We start from the raw sequence: 16,586 nt of genomic DNA on the forward strand, positions 1-16,586 counted from the left end.
GTGGTCATGTTTTTAAAATGCCACCCTACCAGCATCTATGACAATTAACTGACTATTTGAGCAACCCTCTAAAGATGGTCTGGCAAAGGAGCTAACAGTCTCCTTCACCTTAAGAACGGCAGGGTTAATCAGTGGGTACCAGGAAGCCATATGCAAGGGCGAGAAAGAAAAGTAGAAGGATGAAAGGGAAGAGAAAAGAACGTGGTTAAGAGTAGTGTGCCACTAGCCCCTTCAAATTCCAGTCAGTGGTTCCAGTATCAGAGATCAACTACCACGATCAAAATATATAAATATTTTATTTGTCATATTTCCACCTTGGAGTATTTTCAAGATCCAAGTCAGAATTTCTAGCCCAGAAGTCTCTTCTAGAATTTTCTCAAGAATAATATTCAGATAGGTATGTGAAATATGGTATTTGGGAGAATCATCAGTTTATTTGCATATGATTTGCATATACTTTACACATTCACAGGCTGTGCAACTACAACTAGATAATTTTTTACATTTGAATTTGATCACTATTAGGGACAAGTTTCTGAAAAGGAGAGGTTACCTTGACTCTTCTCCTTTATTTTGTACTATCTACCCATTCTCAGTGACCCAGATCCTTTTGATGGTGCTCATCTCTGACTATCAGAGATGAAGGGCATACACACAGATAAGGAAGGGAGAAGGGGAATATTATGGGTCATCAAAAATCTCTTCTGAGCCATTAAAGAGCCCCAGACCACACACCAAAGAGTGCCCTGACCTCACTGAGTCAGAGGAAATAAACGGCTCCAAAAGTCAGATGCTTATCACATGAGGGGAATGAACTTGTCTGGCTGGTGGGAAAATTATTTTTCAAATTTATTAAGCGTACTGTGCCTTCTCAGGATATGGAGGATCATGCAGCTCTGACACAACACATGGTAGTGAGGTGGATACACGTGTCAGAGGAGACTGATAACACAGGCACTACAGGCTTACAACTAGCTCTTTAGAAGTTGGCTGATCCAATTACCTCAGTTTACAGGAGAAGGAATTGAGAACTAGAGAGAGGAAGTGATTGCCCAAATTGATGTATCTGAGGGTGCTAAGCAGCAGAGTCCGAATTTGAACTCCACTCCCAACTCCAAATCCAAAACACTTTCAAGGACAACTTGCTGACTCTGATGCTACTGAGAAACCAGGGCAATATATGATCACGTTCTGTATAAACTCGCCTCTCCTGCTTTGGACAGAACACAGGACAGGCACATCTGGTGAGAATGCTGCCAGCTGCTCTCAATGAATTCTGAAGCTAAATTCAATTATTTTTACTTTCAAATCAGCTGTCTCCTGTAAGTTAGGCCTTCCTTCCTGCCTTCTCTAAGCAATCAATGTGTAAGTACCCAATTGAATCTCTGAAAAGATAAAGAATCCAAGAGGATTCAGTCATCAGATCTATCATGTGGAGGGTAATTCAGTAGGGAGAAGGGAACAAGCGTTGATATAGCACCTACTATATGCACAAGGCATCATGCTAATCATTTTACAAATAGTATCATATTTGATCCTTACAATAATCCTGCAAGGTAGATGCTATTCACCCCATTTTATGGTTGAGAAAACTGAGGCAAATAGAAGTTAAGTGACTTGCCCAGAGTCACACAGCTGGTATGTGTCTAAGGGTCTGAGGCCAAACTTGAACTCAGGTCTTTCTGACTCCAGGCCCAGGCACTACTCTATCAGCCTATTAAAATAAAATCATTTGCAAAAGGTTATCCAATAGATGATTTGGTCCATCGTTACTAGTGAAGAAAGGATATCTTCAATTCTCATTTTTATTTACAATTCAAAGAAATCAGCCTACTTTTGCTGCTTTGTGTTTCTGGTTTTATAAAGGCATTTTTACTTGTTAGGAGGAAGAGTCTAGCTGCTGAGGCTTCTTGGTATAATGCAATATCTCAAGAGAAGTCTCTGTATTAACAATGTCCAGGGGGTAGGGGGATATCAAATGCATATCTAGAACAAGTGACACCAGGGAAATAATTATTTTGGTGCTACAACTCAGAGATTATTATGAAATAAAATCAAGCATAGAAAATGCACTGTTGTAAATTTTCTCTGCAAACAGCTGGTTCCAATCAGAAGAGTTAGGTAAAATGAGAAGGAAATCAACCAAGAAGTTGACATCTGCTACTCTAAAGTTTCCTCCAGCCCTCATGTCTACAAGTGTCTCTTGGAAGTTCCCTCATCTGTAAAATGTGGGGTTTGGATTCCATGCTCAAAATCTTATGATCACACAGAGTTAACAGCAAATACAACTCTACAGCATGGCAGAAAGAAGCTACTGAAAGGAGTTCATGATTTGAGATTGAGGGTCAACACATCCCTAGTTAGATGGCCTTTAGAAGTTTATTGAACGGTAAGGCAACAGAGGCTTTGCCCATGTCTTGAAGGAGAGACATAACTTGTCAGGGCCAGATATTCTGAGCATAAACAAGTCTTTCAATTTGCTCCTGCCCACAAAGGAGAAGGAGAGAATGGGTAATATTATTTTATTTGAGCCAGAGCCTTCTGTCATAAACCCAAGACATGGCTATGAAAATTCCTCATGGCTATGAAAATTTCCATAAGTCCAAGACTTTATTCAATAGGTCAGAAGTGGCAATTTCCGCTGGAGTGAACAGTTTTAGTTTCTTGGCCTGCTTGGAAGCTGAAAACATCTCCCTAACACCACAATCCTCCCGATCTTGATTCTTCCTCCAAACTTTAAGACATCAAAGCTCTGACCTGTAAGCTGGTTGGGGCTTAGATCACCATGAGACGCAACTGGGCAGTGCAAGTTACAGTAGGGTATCAATTGGGTAAGGTATGAACCAACAAGCTGCATAGCTTATGATGCAGGTGTGCAGGAATTGGTTGTCACAAATATTGGGGGAAAATGTTTGGGGGAGGGTTCGTGGTAGAACAATGCATTAGGGAAAAGACAGGGAGAGACGAGAAGATAACAGAGCTCAACCACCAGACAGATAAAGTGTCTAAATGACAAAGGAAGTAGAATCCATCTTTAGCTCTTTGAGAGAAAGGAAGAGCATATTAAATTTTAAACAAAGACCACCCCAAGGGAAAACATCCAACCTCCCTCCTCCAACCTGCTCCTTTTATTTTCAGTGCTGTTAGGTTCATATAAAATGAAACGTTCCTAATCTCAAGGGCTTAAAAAAAAAACAACCCACTATCCATAGAGCAGCTGGCACACTGAGTCTTTGGAGAGGAGACTATTCACATGGAAATTCTCCCCCTAAGAAGAGTCACCTCATCAGCTCTAGAAGGAAGGAAGGAAGCACCTAACCCCCTAGCTCCCAGGTATGAGAGATAGAGTGAGGAGAACAACCTGAATGGAAATTCAGGGGAGGTGGATTCCTGTTCTTCCCCCTCCCCACCACCAAAAGAGAAAGAACTGAGCTCGGTTTATGAAAAAGAGGGAAATACCCATCGCCTCAATTGGGAGAGTAAACTAAGTCATAGTGGGGCACAAAAAAGGGGAAGAGGCTCTTTAAAACCTTTGCTAACAGCCAAGTAAGAAAGGCTACTCTCTTATGAGGGGAGATAAAAAAGAGGAAGGGTGGACGGAAGGGAGGGAGGGAAAGGAAGAGGGAGAGAACGAAGAACAGGAAAGATAAATTTAGAACAAGCAAGTGTTACTCCTTTGGTAATTCTATCACTCCTTCCTTCCCTCTGACTTAGCTTGACTAGAAATACAGGATGCAAGGGGTGTATGGCACAATGACCCATTCTGAGCAAAGGGTCTGCCCCAATACAGATTGGGGGTGGGGAAGGGAGTCACAGCCTAGAAAAGCTTTTAAGGCTAGAGGACAGTAGGAACTGTTTAAATCCCTCTCCCCAAGCACAAAGTGATCCAGGCCACATCACTGGCCAGCTCCTAATGGGGAAAGGCAAAGCATTTCTAATGGTCTCTTAGGAAGGCCAAGGAGTTTGTTGTTGGCTTTGTAAGTGTTCACACCAAAGAACATTTGGACCTTCAAGTTTCCTATAATGTTCTGAAATCATTCTCTTCCCTTTGCTGTAGCTGAGGGCCAAATCTGGGAAGTAGCTGTGGGTCTCCGCAGGTGAATGTAAAGAAAATATAGTACAAGAGCAACACTGTCCTTAAGTTTGAACAGGTGAGGAAGGAAAAGCCTTCTGATTCAGCCCCTCTGATCTGAGACATAATTAGAGCAAAGAGAATGAGGGAAAAACCGGCTATTACCCCACATTGCCGACCCACTAGAACCAAACCAAACCAAACCTGGAGGAATCCCTCTACCATCTGGAGATTGTTTTGTAGATAATAAAAGTCCTGAGGAGTCGGGCTTGGCCCACAAACCTGTGGGGGCTCTGTGCCCTGCCCCTAGAAAGTTATTCTTAGAGAAGTCACAATCGAAAAGATACACCCTAAAAACATCCACGGACATTTTTAAAGACTAAGAGTTAGTTTTCAGCCAAAAAGAAATCAAAAGACTATGAAAAAGGGCTTTAAAAAAAAGAGTTCCTAGTACAGCAGCTGGGTATTCAAGGAGGAAGGCTACGGCCAGAGTAAGGAGGGTGAGGGCCAGGGACCTAAGAGAGTGGAGGAGGAATAGGCACGGAAGGAGGGAGGCAGCCGAACAGCCCACCCGCAGAGAGCCAAATCCTCAGGAAATTTCCACTGAAGAAACAACAACACAAAAAACCCAAGTAACACACATCTTTCCAGTGCATGCTTGTCAACCGGTGGCTAAAGCAAACTGTCATTTGTGGAGGTGGGGAGCCAAGAGAAGTGTCGGAGTGCTCAGGAACAAAAATGAAACTTTATAGTCATGTTAGAATGGTGCTTTAGAAGAAAAAAAAAGAAAGAAAAGAAAGAAGTGGATTAAGAAGAGCAGGAGAAAAAAAAGTTGAGCTCATGGGCTGAGATCTGCTAATCGAAGTGGCTGTCTGGAAAGATTTTTTTTTTTACAACCAAGGTATAAAGGCTTGAAAATAGGGATTTTTCTATCAGAAATGCTGACAAACTCTTAACTGAAGCAAAAGAACTCGGCTGTTATTATACAGAAGTTTTTCACGATAATGAGATAGAACACAATAAGATAATGAAGTGGAACACTAGGGAAGGGCATTAAGAGTACTTAAATCTTACAATTTTTAAAAAAATAAAACTTTCTGTAGAGAGATGCCCTGTACACCACTAAAGGAAAAATGTCACTGGGCAGTACCTTAATTATTCAAGCCAACAGGAAAAGAGAAGGAAGGAAAGAAGGGGATATAAATTAATCAAGTTTTCCTCATAGTCAAAGGCAAACAGTTTTTAAGATCTAACACGTTTCAAAATTAGTGAATTAACCAATTAATTCAAGAAACACAGACTGAGTGTCTCCAATACACAAGGACACAAACCTTATTGTTGTGATACGCTTTACAGAGTTTTTTCAAATCACTTCCATAAATCTACCAAAAAAAAAAATGGAAGAGGGTGGAGAGGAAATACTTTTTAGCAAAAAGACCAAGCACTCCTCTGAGTATAGTGCAGACATAAACAGTATACCCCGACCGATCTTGAGATTTCCTCACCAGTGAGAACGTTCATTTCCAGAGTAAAGTGGAACCCAGTGTTAAAACACTCCCTCTCTCCTCTTTCACTTAAGAAGTGATGACTCCAACTTAAGAAATAAATATGACACTGCATGAGAGAGCAGGTGGTTCTGGATGATTTTATATCTCTTAAAGACATTAAATTCTTCCCCAGGGAAGAAGCCATATTATACCTGGCTGTATTTTACAGGATCTAGAGTTTTAGATCCTATAAATAACAGCCAGGTATTGTGCATGGCAGCACCTCCAGGTTCCTCCCCTATACAGAGTATTTCTCTATATAACAAAGAGGGGAAATAGATATCATATGCTGAAAGCCACCTCTGGACAAAAGTGATAGACTCAGAGTGCAGAATGAACCATCTATTTTTTTGGACATGGCCAACATGGTTCTCTGTTTTGCTTGACTATTTGCTGCAAAGGTTTTTTGTTTTTCCAATGGGGGAGGGAGATGAGGGGGAGAGAATCTGTTAATTGAAAAATAAAATAAAAATTAACAAAAATAGAAGAGTACAGCTAGTTCTGTCAGATGCTTTTTTTTTAAAGGGGGGAGAGTTCAAGGGACCAACTCTTACACTCTTAATTAAAGGAGATTCCTCCCAGAAGAACCCCTAGACAAGGATTCATACTGGGAGGAGGGGGAAGCAAGTTCTTTCTAGGCTCAGGAGAAAACTATAGACCTCAAAAGTACAAAGAAACTTGAGTCATGAAAACCCTTCCATAAAAAAGTCAGGCATCAGCCCATGGGCACCACGAAGCTCTCTCATGGAGGCTGACAGTGGCAGGTATGAAGCTGAGACCAGTTCACAGACAATAACATTAGCTCCTTCTAAATAATGTTAAGGTTCTGACATAGACTGATAAAAGCTGAAAACTTCAAAGGTAAGATTGAAATCCCATCCTTAATCCTCCTCATTGTGTCTGAGTATGGCAGGGGTCCGGGATCAGTGCCTGATGTTACCTACCGCATATGTTTTGACACATGAGCACAACAGAGCATGTAAAAACATGGGGAAACAGCTAGATGATGACGAAATTTTTTTAAACTTTGGATTTATTGTTTTTGCAGAGTGTAGACTCAGGCAACAATACTATCTAGAATACCAAATGAGGCTGATTTTCTTTTAGGAAGGCAAGATACACAGTAAATGAGAAAAAAGCAAACCCAGAGTTTGCAAAAATGACCCATTTGAACAGACAACATCCTCTACCCGGGTTAAATTATTTTTGTGTTCTCTACCCCCAATCACTGATTTCAAATTAGTGCATTGTCTACCCAACCACAATATTTCTCCACATCCTCTTCATATTCCTATACTCCTTCATCATCCCCCAAGTGATGAAGGAGCACACTTAATGTAACTAAAATTAACTAAATTGTATACAAAGAACAGAGTGGTAGGAGACACAAAGTTTAGATGAGACAAGATCCTTGCCTTCGTGGAGTTTATAATCTATTCGGGGGATAAGATATGCCATCTTTCTTCTCAACCCATATGGTCGTTACAAATAGTTCTATGAAGATACTTGTAATTACTCTACATATACATGCAAACCTGGTTGTACACTGCCTCATTTGTCCCCGCCACTCCATTCTACCTTCCCCAAAATATATTGAGCCAACCACATCACTAAGCAGTTGGTGAGGGAGAACTGACATACCACTTCCCTTCTTTATTTTCTTGTTATTTTATGTCTACATAGAATAGCCTCACCCTTTTCTTCTCCCTCATATCACTAAGTTATTTATGATACCTTATAAATAACTTACGGGCCAGCCAACCAGGTGGCACAATGGATAGAGCATCTGGCTTGGAATCAGGAGGACTCTCCTTCCTGAGTTCAAATCTGGCCTCAGACACTGACTAGCTGTGTGACCATGGGCAAGTCATTTAATCCTGTTTGCCTCAGTTCCTCATCTGTAAAAATGAACTGGAGAAGGAAATGACAAACCACTCTAGTATCTATCTTTTGCCAAAAAAATCCTAAAATGGATTCACGAAGAGTTGGACACAACTGAAATGACTGAACAACAAAAAGGACAGTCCAGGTAGCCTCTTTCTCCCATATATACCCAAGATCTCTACAATCCTCTTCTTTCCTACACCTCTCCCCCACTTTCTTCCAACTCTTGTCCTGTTGCGTAGGAGAAAACTCTCCCTCTCCTTACTCCATTTATAAGACAAAAAAGGACCTAAAGCACGGTTGATGAGTGCAGGGCTGAGGATGAGTGCAGGAGGTATACCTGTACCAAGGAAAAGGATGCCATCAATGCTGAAGTGAATTAGGTATAATCTAGAATCAGTGCCATTGACATCTAAAGCCCTTCAGCATCTCTGAAGAATTAAGTCTCCATCTACTTCCTCCTCTAACTAAAGCTACCTTTCCTTAAGCACCAGCATTCAATATAGAATCCACTTTTAGTAGGGGAGGGACTGGAGGCAGGGAGAATATTTAGAACTCAAAATTAAAAAAGGAATGTTGAAATAAAAATTAAAATCTGTATTTATGAAATTTAAGGTAATTTTTCTCTTTTGCTATGTGCTAATAGTTCAACAGTATTGTTTTCTATATTTTTTTCTATTTAGCTGTCAAAACACGTCTGACCCTATCACTTCACCTGTTAAACAGATTCCAATGGCTTCCTATTACCTTGGAGCATCAAATATAAAATCCTCGGGATGGGAGGGGAGTGGGATAATAGAGGGGAGGGCTGACTGGGGAACACGGCAACCAGAATATATGTCATCTTGGAGTGGGGGGGAGGGTAGAAATGGGGAGAAAATTTGTAATTCAAACTCTTGTGAAAATCAATGCTGAAAACTAAATATGTTAAATAAATAAATTTAAATTAAAAAAAAATATAAAATCCTCTTGACTTTCAAAACCCTTCATAACTTGGCCCCTTGAGACTCTTGTAGTCTTCTTGCACCTTAATCCCTTCTATTCATGCTAAAACCAGTGACACTGACCTCCTGGCTGTTTTTTGATCAAGACACTCCAACTCCTGTGTGTGTTTTCACTGGTAGTATTTTCAATGGCTGTGCTCCATGCCTGGAATGCTACTCTCCTTCCTCATTGCCACCTCCTAACTTTTTTCAAGTCTTAGCTAAAGACTCACTCTTTACAAGAATCTTGCCCAATCCTCTTTAATCTCAGCACCTTCCCTCTAATATTATCTCCAATATATCCTCTATATATCATTTGTACATAAGTGTTTGCATGTTGTCTCTCCCATTCTAGACCAGAAACTTCTTAAAAGCAAGGCCTGTTTTTTGCTACACTTAGCCCAGTGTGGGGCAAATAGTACCTGCTTAATAATGTAAACTGACTGGATTGACTGACTCTAGTAAGATCCTACAGTGAGTAATGCCTCACGGTGCCATGGAAACAATGTTGGACTTTTAAAGAGAAATACAGGGGCAGCTAGGAGGCGGGGTAAGAAGAGCACTGGCCCTGGAGTCAGGAGGACCTGAGTTCAAATCCGGCCTCAGACACTTGACACACTTACTAGCTGTGGGCAAGTCACTTAACCCCAATTGCCCTGCCTTCCTCCCTTCAAAAAAAAATTATACATAAAGAGAAATACAATCTCTGGTAGATCCTCCCAAATTAGAAAGACTTTGGTTCAGACTTAACGACAAACTATGAAAAGTTTGAAAAGAAGCTGAGCTAAGTTTGGAGGGACTCATCATAAGAAGTTTGGCTACCAGCTTGGTGGCAAAGTGGAATAACAGGTTTGGATTCAGAAGATCTGAGCTCAAATCCAGCTTCACATATACTAGCTGTATGACCCTGGGCATATCACTTAACCTCTATATACCTCAATTTCCTCAAATGTAAAATGATAATTAATAACACCTACCTCCCAAGGTTGTTGTAAGGATCAAATGAGCAGTATCTATAGAGCACTTAGCAAAGTACCTGGCACATAGTAGGCACTATATAAATGCTAGCTGTCATCAGTATTATTACCAGGTGGTAACTTCCTTCTGCCATGATATCTCATAACAAGACTGCCTACTAAGGTAATTCAAGAAGACCACTAAGTTGAGAAGGGTTATGTTGTTCACTCTTTGACTAAATCGTGACTCCATAAAATATTGAAATGGATTATATAGGTTTATGTGTGTATGTTACCCAGGAATATAAACACATTTTATAACATAACTTTTATGAGAAAACACATTCCAACTTGTAAAAAGCTACTATCTTTTGGATTGTGACTTGTTAGTTAGAGATAGCCAGCACCTATAGGCCATAGACTCCCTACTAGACTAGTAAATGCCTGTATGAGAACTTGGTTGAGTTTTGTCCATCGCTGATTAGCTTTGTGACTTTCTTCCTTTGAGGAAGCAGCCTAGCATAATGAATAGAGTACTTATCCTGGCATTGAAAGGGGCTGAGTTCAAATCCTGTCTCTGATACTGACTGTGTCACTTAATCTCTATGTGCCTCAAGCAACTACTTAATCACAAGGGTCGGGAGATGTTTGCTAGGCTGAGGAAATGACAAATTATTTCATCCTCCATTAGTTGTGTATTTTAAAAGGCAAAAAAGTATCACTTTTCCCCTAAAGTCAAAAAGACCTTTGGCATTTTCTTTTGCTCTAAGCTAAATCTATCCCGTTTCGAATCAGCAAGCATTTATTAAGCACCTATTGTGTGTTAGGCACTGTGTTAAGTGATATATGTTGGTATATTGCTTCTTTGGGCAATGAATAATTATATACATCCATTTGAATTCTGATTGTTCTTGCCAATTTCTGTAATGATTTAGACTTCCAAGCAATTGGGAACTCAAAATCAAGATGAATAAACCAAAAATATATATTTAGCTCCTAATATGTGCAGGGTACTATAATTGATATATGAAGAAGTATATATGTACTTTGAAGCATAACACATAGCCTTTGGCCTCACAATCCAGGTGGGAAGGCAGCACATAAAACACAAGAAAATTAAGACCCAGAAGAAATGCTCATCAATGACATAAGGCAAAAACACAAGACTTGTCAAAAGGGAACACCTGATTAGACTGCCCAATGAGTGGTATGTAAAACTATGTGCCAAGAATTCAGAAAGATCATTGCGAACTGGACTTCAAAAGAAGGGACCTGAAGGATGATGGCCAGAGTTTAGATAATAAGCATCCTCTAAAGATTTTTTTTTAGGGTGGGGCGGATGGGGTAACAACAGTAATATCTGCATCTTCGTTTCCTACAATACTTTAAAATTCCCACCAATTCTGCATGTTTCACTGAAGTGTCCCCATTTTTAAAAAATTGATAAATGGAACCCTTTATGTTTTATTAATAAGAAACTAAGCTGATCTGAGGAGGCCTTCATTTTATGCCACCCCTATCTTTCAATAAAATAGAAGTGACTTAAGACAATGTATCCTATCATTTCCACCATCCTTGACTTTAGGCATTTCTTTGCATCCTTTATTCATTCAATAGATATTTACAGGCATCTATTCCATGCGAGGCAGCATAGGGGAAGCAAAGATGATAAAGGCATCGCTCCTTCCCTCACAGCACTTAGTATCTAACAGAAAAGGTAACTCCAATTCATGTATATATATCCATCCTACATTACCAAGGGACCCTTTGCCGAGGAAGCAGTGACACTCTCCACAATACATTATCACCTTCCACTCTATGTCCACACTTTCTATGGTTAGGGGTCTGCATCACAGAGAGAGGCACTGGATTTGTGACTTCATTGTTACAAGGAACTCCTAGGTCAAGGAACTGCCTAATAGTGCACATGGGCATCTTCCCTGGAACTGCTCACCTTCATAAATGCCCAAATTCCAAGTTCCAAATAACTTGCAACGTACAGAGATGAAGAGATAATTGCTTCCATATTCACTAACTGCCTAGCCAGTTCTGAATCTAATTCAAACTCCCACTCCCGTTTGACAGAAGTGTCCACTAAATTGTTCTGTCCTGTTGGACTCTACCTCAAGGTGAAGACAAGGTAAGCACTCCTATCCAGAACTAGAAATTAAGTGTGTACAACTACTGATTAGTACCTCTGACTCCTGATGTAAACTTTTCCTCCTGGCCCCTACTAGTTGCCTTCTCTCATTCAAAGGCTTCTTCTGGGAGAAGGCCCAAGAACCCTTCTATAATTGGAAGATTCTATGAACAAAGTTCAACATCCTGAGAAGGGGAGTTGGGGGAAGCTCTTTGACCTTATCATTCCTAGCACTCTTTTTTGCCCTGAGTCCACAGCTGAACTTATCAGTGATATAAGCTGTCTATAAAACAGGGGTCACAGGATCAAGGGAGAAGATGTTTATAAAGTGCTTTGTAAACATTAAAGCACTATATAAATGTTAGCTATTATTATATTATTATTATTATATATTATTATTACTTGATTAAAAACATTTGACTTAAAAATGGTCAATCTGACATTTTGGGACATCTTGATGACAGCACTGGAGCCAATGAGTAGCTGATTAGGCTGACTACACAGGATATTGGCTGATAAGATGCCCTAAAAAACTGATTTCCATTGGTTGAGTCACTGGCCATATGTGGGCATGAACACAGTGGTACCAAACTTACCACGGAGATAAATGTGTAAGTTGCATAAGGCCTGGGACTCCAGGTATGATAAGCCAATGTGCATCACTTAGTAAGCCCCCTGCTTCCTCACCACCACTTTCCTTTTACACACACTAAAATGTAGCCGATTAAATATCCTGTATGATTTTAAACTTAAGCTTCCAAGGCAAGAGTACTAGAAATATCTCTGAGCCCCAAAGCGAACCCAAAATAGTTCTGCAAAATCTCTGGTGGTCCTATTACCCTCTTTCCCTTCCTCCACATTTTAAAACCATTTCAGATTTGGTTACCTCAATGTCTCTAGACAATATGCTTAAAATAAGTCTCCCCAGTAGAAAATGCACCCAGAATGGAAATAACACAAGCATGCAATGATCATGTAATGCCAGGATGATAATAAGCATGTAATACCAAAATGAAAGGAGACACCCAAAGAATCTGCACAGGGGAAGGAAGGAAGTAAAATATTTCAGAGACTCTAGGCTCCTAGCCTTATAACTTAATTTTAAATTGAGCTCCCAAGCAACAGAAAAATTGGCTTGGAATACGTGTCAAAAGAAAACCCACCCCAAAATGTCCACTTGACCTTTCTTTTTCTTAAAGAGAACAACTGTCATGGTTCCCACGGCTGACTCCCATTTCTCTACCTTACCTCGGAATTTCACACTACACAGTCCTACTTTAGGTTGAGGTTTTTAATAACCCAGATCAACAATTACAGGTGACTGGAGTAGGGCTTTGAGTCAAAGGGCCAGGACATAAGCTATGAGGAGAATCCTTAAAAGTAATGACATTTATTTTCAATGAGAAAGAAATGCAGAAGCCAGATGGGAACTGAAACAATTCAGCTGCTTTGATCATTAGAATTAGCTGTATAAATTATTACTGTTCATTCTTAAGAATATTTTTTTTCTTCCACCTGACCCTGAAGTCCTGAGCTTCAGAAAAATATGGCAAAGTCACTGTGGAGATGAGTCCAACAGTCTTTCTCTTTTGAAGAAATGACCTTTGACTTTTTTAAAACTACACCTGTACAAAACCAGCACAAGAAAGAGTGAGCAACTTCAAGGCCAGATGTCTGACTCCCAAGGGCACAAAGTCCTTCTCCACTGTACCTGTGTGAGAATTCTAGGACTTCACTAAGTTGGACAGTCCAGGCTCCCCAGGGCTTGGCCAGGAACTGTTTATGTTGCTTCCCTAAATTGGAGCCATCCAGCCCACACAACAGTGCCAGTTCCCACAGTCCCAAGGATAAGATCTGAGCAGGCTCTTCAGTCTTATCTTAGTGATATGTTTTCATTAATTTTCTCATTACTCAAAAGCTATTCCTGTTTGACCGGGAACCATTCAGGTAGCATTTTAAATGACCCTCCCCAACTTCACAATGCCCCCCATCTCTTTAAAACTGCCCCACTGAGCAATTTCAATACTTAACAGATGTATTTGAATTAATTACTTTTCTGGGTTAGTTTCAACCCGCGGAAGCCTCTCCTCTGACTCTTAAATCTTTCCAAACTACTCTCTGACTACAGGGATGCAGTTGCAACAACCATAAAAGTCATCTTAAAAGGCATATTGGAAAAAAAAAAAAAAGCCCACACAAACTTGTTAACAAGTCAGGAGTTTAAAGGACCTGCTACTTTCCCCACCCATCCTCCAGGCACCCAGACTTCCTTCTGCAGCCCCTTTTTACATAAACCCCAACTGTTTCAAAGAGAAAACAGAGAGAAATGGGGGGGGGAATGGGAGGCAGAGGAAAATATGGGGGAGGTGTAGGGTGGAAGACAAGAGCTGAAGGAAAGGGAGAGGGAGGGAGGGGAGAACGGGGGACTAGGGAGAAGGAGGAGAGGAGGAGGAATGAGATGCCAGCAGGAAGGAGAAAGAAGGAGGGGGAGAAAGGGAGAGAAGGAGGAGAGAAAGGAGAGGGTGACAAAGGAAGAAGGAGAGATTGGAGAAAGGAGGAGGAAGCGTGAAAGAGGGAAGGGGAGTGTAAAAGGAGGAAGAAGAGGGAGAAGGCAAGGAGGGGAGAAAGAGGAAGAAGGGAGAATGAGGATGAAGAAGTTAAAGACGGTGGGAGAGAAGGAAGAGGAAGGAGAAGGAAGTGGGGGAAGGGAAAAAGGAAGATGAGAAAGGGAAGAAAGAGGGGGAGGGGAAGAAGATGAGAAAGGGAAGAAAGAGGGGGAGGGGAAGAAGATGAGAAAGGGAAGAAAGAGGGGGAGGGGAAGAAAGAAGAGGGGGCAGGGGAAGAAAAGAGGGGGAGAGAAAAGAGTGCAGAGAATGGACAGAAGGAAGGGGTAAAGGAAAAGGGGGCAGAGAGAGGGAAGGGGGAGAAAGGGGGGAGAGAGGGAACCAGGGTGAGGGGAGCAGGGGGCCCGGCTAGCCAGAGGACAGCATCTGGACTCTCCGGCCCCGTGGCTGCAGCCGGGCGAGCCCTTTCAACAGGTAACTGACCCTGTGCATCTCGGCAGCGGCCAAGCCCGCAAACGTGCGGCAGGGCGGGCTCTCTCAGCCCGTGCTAGGGGACCTCGGGGCGGGCACGCCGGGGCGCCCCTCCCCGCTGCCCCCTCGCCCTGGCTCCAGCCAGCCCTGGCCGAGGTCCAGCTCCCGGGGCTGTCGGCGGTGAGGACACACAGACACAGACACACACGCGCGCGCATACACACATACATACACACACACACACACACACACACACACACACACGCAGAAAGTTTGTGACCAACCATCAGTGCTGGGGGGAAACTTCCAGTCCCAGACTGATGATCGTTGGGGAGCGTGCGGGGCTGCCGGGGACACCCACGTGCGGGGGAAGCCGACAGCTGCCGCAGCCGCCCGGCCTCTCAGCTCCTCGCCTCCCCCTCCTCCTCCTCCTCCTCTCCTCTTTCTTCTTCTCTCTCTCTCCTCCCTCCCTCTCTCCTCTTTCTTCTCCCCCTCCTTCCTTCCCTTCCCCCTCTCCTCTCTCCTCCCCCCAGACGCCATCTCTCTCTCTCTCTCTCTCTCTCTCTTTCTTTCTCTTTCTCTCTCTTTCTCCCTCTCTCTTTCTCCCTCTCTCCCTCTCTCCTTCTCCCCCTCTCTCCCCTTCTCCCTCTCTCCCCCTCTCTCCTCTGTTTCTCTTCCTCTCTCTCTCTTGCTCTCCCTCCCTCCTCTGTCTCTCTCCCTCTCTCGCTCCCCGGCATGAGGGAATGTGGAAGTGAAAGGCAAAGACGACATGTTGGCCGCCCCGCAGCCGGGCCTGTGGCGGGGCCGGTCCCCGGGGAGCCCCCGGGGGGGCGGGCCGCACGGACTGGGCTCCGGGCTTCCCCCTCCCCCTCCCCGCCGTCCCCCTCCCCCCTCCTCTCCCCGCCGTCCCCCTCCCCGGGCTCTCGCGGTCTGTCTCCGCTCGGGAGGAGGGAGGCGGGGGGGGAGCCACGGGCTCTGGCTGGAGACTCACCCTTGGGCTTCTGGAGCGGCTCCTCCGGGGACCTGGGCGGGGGGTCCCTCCACCGGACCCGGGGGAGGGGGGGCGGCGGGAAGAGGGCTTGCTTCTGGCTGTCCACCGCCTGATGTGGGTGCTGGTACCGCCGGCTCTCCTCCGAGCACGCCCGCCCCGCTCCCTCCCTCCCTCTCTCTTTCTCTTTCTCTCTCTCCCTCCCTCCCTCTCCCCTTCCCTCCCTCCCTCCCTCTCTCTCCCTCTCTCTCTCTCTCTCTCCCTCCCTCCCTCCCTCTCTCTCCCTCTCTCCTCCCTCTCTTTCTCTCTCTCTTCCTCTCTCTCTCTCTTTCTCTCTCAGGAAGAAGGGAATGAGGCAGGGCTGACGTGAAGGGATGCAAAACAGCTCCTCCTAACCCAGCTCTGAGAGGAAGAGAGACAGAGAAAAGCAGCTCTTTTATCTCTCTTTTGTTTTCTCACTTCCTTTCCCCCCTCCCTTAATACTCCCCCCCTCCCTGGTCAGCCTAAGTTTTCTTTTCTCTTTCCACCACAGAGAGGATTTTTCTTTCTTTTTCTTTCTTTCTTTCTGTTGAACTCTCCTACTCCAATTGAAAGCCTGGAGGGGGGTTCCCCCCCCTTTTTTTCTTCCCTCTTTTCTTCCTTCTTCCTCCTTTCTCTTTTCTTTAAAAGGGTTTTGTTTGCTGTGGGAGTTTCGTTTGAAAATCAAGTCACGCCTTTTTTTTTCCTCTTTCTTTTCTTCTTCTTTTTTTAAACATCAGAGCAGAAAAAGGGAACAAAACTTAACTGAAGCTGAGGAGTGTGGGGGAGAGGGAGACCTATTTTTATGTAAGGAGACTTAGGTAGAAATGGGGTGACATGAGTTTGGGGGACATAGGGCCTTCTGGCCACCATAAATACAATGGAAGCCCAGGGAAAAAGAAAGCTTTGCCAGCCCTGGGGAGGGAAAAGAGTCCTGGGGAGATGTTAAGCTTTGTGCATCCT

General features: G+C 43.2%; 1 protein-coding gene across 1 annotated transcript in view; it reads right to left on the bottom strand.

Annotated features, from left to right (window-relative positions):
• ZNF710 (zinc finger protein 710) overlaps positions 1–15,798 on the bottom strand; it is an 83,812-nt gene extending 68,014 nt beyond the window's left edge. Inside the window, exon 1 of the mRNA XM_036734594.1 lies at positions 15,609–15,798. The gene's annotated coding sequence lies outside the window, so the exon portion shown is untranslated. The remainder of the gene's footprint in view (positions 1–15,608) is intronic.
• Between the last annotated feature and the right edge of the window lie 788 nt (positions 15,799–16,586).

This window comes from Trichosurus vulpecula, chromosome 8 (genome assembly GCF_011100635.1).
Source record: "Trichosurus vulpecula isolate mTriVul1 chromosome 8, mTriVul1.pri, whole genome shotgun sequence".
Lineage (NCBI taxonomy): Eukaryota > Metazoa > Chordata > Mammalia > Diprotodontia > Phalangeridae > Trichosurus > Trichosurus vulpecula.